The following is a 4,317-nucleotide window of genomic DNA, read 5'->3' on the forward strand; positions in this document are numbered from 1 at the left end:
GAAAAGAAAAGAAAAGAAAAGAAAAGAAAAGAAAAGAAAAGAAAAGAGAAGAAAAGGGAAAATAAGATAATGAAAATAATTAATAGGTGCCATTCTGAATAGGTGCCACATTGGTCCTGTTACACTGGTAAAGGCAGAGGGATCGCTGTAAGACTGTGCTGATAAGGATGTCCTTGTAAGTAACCAGTAGGTTTTCTACCTGCTTCCCTGAGAACATATCTTTCTTGCACAGGAATGTAATAAACTGAGTTTTTCTTGTGCACTATAAACTATGCCAATGTCAATCAACTGCAAATCCACTGCCCTCACTGAAGCTTCACTTTTTTATGGCAGCTGAATGTCTGACTGCACCGCTTACTGACTCATCAGACAAATCCAAACAAATACTTGACAAGGTTTGAGAGTCTGAGCCTCAAAACAAAACCAGAGGTCTACACCAGTGCAAATGATTTTTCCCAAATTTCAGGGCTAAGCCTGGAGCTACTGCACAGGTCAGGTTATCATAACGCACCTTTTGTTTCTCCAAGGGTTTGTTTCTGCCCATGTAATTTGAGCTGGAAAAATTCGATCTTGGGATTGCCTAAAGGAAACTATTTGCTTGCATTTCATAGGCTCCCTGAAGTGTGGGCAGCACTGCAGACCCTGGGACACAGAAACACAGAGCTGTGACAAGCCGAAGGGATGTTGATTTGGGCCACAGGTGCACACAGCTTCCAATCTCCTGGCTGCATTTAGCCTGAGGCTAAAACAACAGCGTTAGTGATGCCAGCAATTGTAAGCTTAGTCTTTCTCTTGACATACCATCCCTGCATGAGGCCAGTGGCACGTACATCCCAGCAGCAGAATAGCTGTGTTCTCTGAAGTTACACAAGAAAAACTTCCTTCCATGCGCTGAGCCCACCTTCATTTCCATGTACTCAGTACCCAGCAGCATTGCAGACCACAATGAGGCTTGCTGCAGGGAGCAAGCAATGTCTGAAAGGGCCACAGGGTCATCACTATGTCCAGGGATCTACCTAGGAGAGCAGAAAAGAACAAAGAAGAAAATAATAACAAAAATAAAGCTGGAAAAATGCAAAAATGAAGCAAAAAATGCACGGAAAATAGCAGCAAAGAAAAAGTGTTGGGAATAAAGTTGCTGAAAATGTCATTGCAAAGGTCAGGGCAGGCTCAGGGAGACAGTCATGGCAGGAATACTAAGCACGTCAGGAAATGTAAATACATTCTTTTCTCAGTGTTCAAAGAAGGATAATGAGAGCAATGCTGGGGACAGCCATACACTTTCAGGGGGAGTAAAAGAAATAATGGACTCCACATAAAACCAAAGTGAATGATGTTGGCTGCTGTTGCAGGTTGTTAAAGTTTCAGCGCAAAGATTCAGCTGTTGAGAACCTCAGCAGTGAGCTGGGAGAAGCAGGGGCTGCACTAGGGGCATGGACCTCATTATGATGCCACTGTGGTCTCATGGCAAGGTCAGGTAAATGTCGCAGGTTGTAATGAATCAGGTCCTTCGATTCATCAGCTAGCGGGTCCAGCTGGGTGGGAAGGACCTGGAGAAGTGTAATTTGATTAAAAATAGTGTGCAAGGACTAACAAAAGAAAATCCTATGGGAAGTTATTGTTACTGAAGTGGGTGACATTAAGAGCTGACTGGCAGATGCCGTGGGTGTAATTTACCTGGCCTTCAGCGCAACCTTCAGTACAGAATAAATGAATACATAAAATTTGCATTTATATAACTCCTTTTTGTCCACACACCACAACAAAGTACTTTGCAAACATCACGTGGGACATACAAAAGATGCATCCATGACAACTTGGGATGAAGAGATTATTGGGAAAGTGGTCCTGGAGAGGCTGTAGACTGCAGTCATGGATGTCTTTTGTTGGAGGTGCATAGTCCACACCCAGATACCCATAGTCTGTCCATAGAGGATCACAATGATTGGGACATAAGCCTGCAGATCATTTGGAAATTATAGAAGTAAATTCTTGCTGGCCAACTCACACAGCCCCTCCCTCTCTCCAAGAGGAATCCTCAAGCAAAGGATGTCCAGGCTGTCCTTTACCATCTTTTGGCTTTTAGGGTGTACATTGGCCTAAAGTAGCCTCACATCTCTCACGTCCTGCAGCAGCAGCTGGAGCTGTATTAGTCAGTATATCCTGCTGCTGTTGAGGATAGCTCATAATGAACAAGTCCTGTAGCAAAATGCACATAAAAGCTTTTTTACTTTTAAGTGTCCTCTGCTGTAGCAACAAGGTAACATACTGCACTTTACAGAAGCACCTAAAACCTCATTTAGAATTGATCATAATATTTTAATAGATGATGAGGGTTTTTCTTCAGTGAAAAACAGCAGAATTCTTTCCAGGTAGTTGAGATGTTGTTTGTGTCATCCTTATCAAAGTGTTAGTATTTATTTTTAATTTTTATTAAAGGTGGTGGTTGCACAGTTCTATGGCTGAAAGTATTCCTGCAGTTGCACCCTGCTAGCAGTCATTTCAAAGCTATGAAAGGCAGGAGGACTTTTTCACACTAAAAAATTTCAAAATCATGATTAGTGTGGAAGAGTTAAAGATGACTGTCATGGCTCACTAATGAAACCAGCTTGGAATTTCAAATTGTCATATTAGAAAAATCCCTATTAATTGCTCCCCAAGGCCTAGCACCACAACAGGGAAGCTGAGGGTTTGTCCTGTCACCTCACTGTCAGTAACGAAGAGATTAACTCTGCTGTCTTTCTCTCAAATGTAATGGTTAAATAATAAGTAGAAGTTTATGGCACATACAGGAAATGGACACTGGATTCATAAATGTTTTCTAGCTTTAGTTCAACTGCACTTTAAAAACCATGGCACTTTTGTTTTACTGTGAAAAAATGGGAAAGAAGTATTCCTTCAAGCAGTTTCCTAAATTCCAGGAAAATAAAGAGAGGCCCCAGGAAGAGCCTTCCAACCATGGGTTCAGGATACAGGCCAAGGACTGTAGCTCCATGACCCCTGTTCCAGCAGAGAGGGACTATAATTTTGTCTCCCTGTGTTCAAGCCCAGGACACCAACACAAGTACAGCCCCAGCCAGGCAGCTCATGGTCTCTGCCCTCTCCTGCGTGATGTAGCCTTTGCTGCCCTAGGTAGTAAGTCTCACAGTAATTGTGTCAGCAAGGATTTCAGCAGTGTGCTGGCAGGAGGTCTGCACAGTGTTTTGCAGTTCCCGGTTGTTGGTTTATCCTGTGGGCTTACAAGCATTTCATTATCTCCAGCACTGCCATAGTCCCATGCAAGCATGAGGCTATGTCCCTCCACAGCTCCAGGTACTGCAGACTTATATGTGGAAGGAATATCTATCAGCAACTTTAATGGCTCTAACTAGCTTTTTGCAATTTCCTTGTAGTCACTTTTTTTGCTGTTTTAAAGCTGTATAAAGTGCTTTGCCAGTATAAATAACGGTAACTTAAAAATCCATCTCAGAGTTGTCCCTGACTTATTCCAAAAGCATTTACTACATGAAACGATTGTACGAAATTGCACTGGCAGCCAAAGACAAGCTGTCTCCAGAGTCTGATTTTAACAGATTATTTTTATTAGAAAACACTGGGAAGTGTCAGTGAGTGACAACTTGGAGAACTGGTTTATGGCTGTCCTTTCAACAGCTATCTCTCCACACTTACTCCACATCAATCTTAAATGAGTGTCTCCTTCAAGGCTTATCTCATCTGCTCCAGTTTTAGAAACAACTTAATGAAGTGGATTTATCCCCTCTTCTCCACATGGAAGCTTGGCTAGTTCTGCATTTATGTAGTTCTTACGCACATCTCAACCTTGATCTCCTTTTCCGAAAAATATGCTTATCAGCCTTCTGATGAAGGGTGTTTCCTCCTCCTTTTTCATTCCTTGAGGCTAACATCTCTGAGCTGTACTCATGCTCTTCCACAACTGTTCATTTTTCATAGTTCAGCTTTGAAGGAGGGTTAGTAATGGTTGTTGCAGGATATTTGTGATCTCGCTGCCTTCATGTTTCAGCACTGTAAGGTCTAGGGCATGGTCAACAGCGCTGTTTTCCAGGAAGGTGATGTGCCTTTTTCCCAGGCTTCCAGGATTAGTTGATGTATGTGCATAGTGGATTCAGAATAAGCTTCTGAGATGGAGCTAGAGTCTGCCTAAAATCCCAAGTACTACATATATATTCATTAACATCTATGTTGTTTCATAGTACTCAGAGTGCATTTTAATGAAACTTGGCTCTTAACATGTGCCAGGCCTAGGCCAGGCTCTGTTCCCATCTGCTGAAAAACCCCCATACTTTTATGATGGAAGAA

This window comes from Corapipo altera, unplaced genomic scaffold, assembly GCF_003945725.1.
Source record: "Corapipo altera isolate COAL_440 unplaced genomic scaffold, ASM394572v1 44b, whole genome shotgun sequence".
Taxonomy (NCBI): domain Eukaryota; kingdom Metazoa; phylum Chordata; class Aves; order Passeriformes; family Pipridae; genus Corapipo; species Corapipo altera.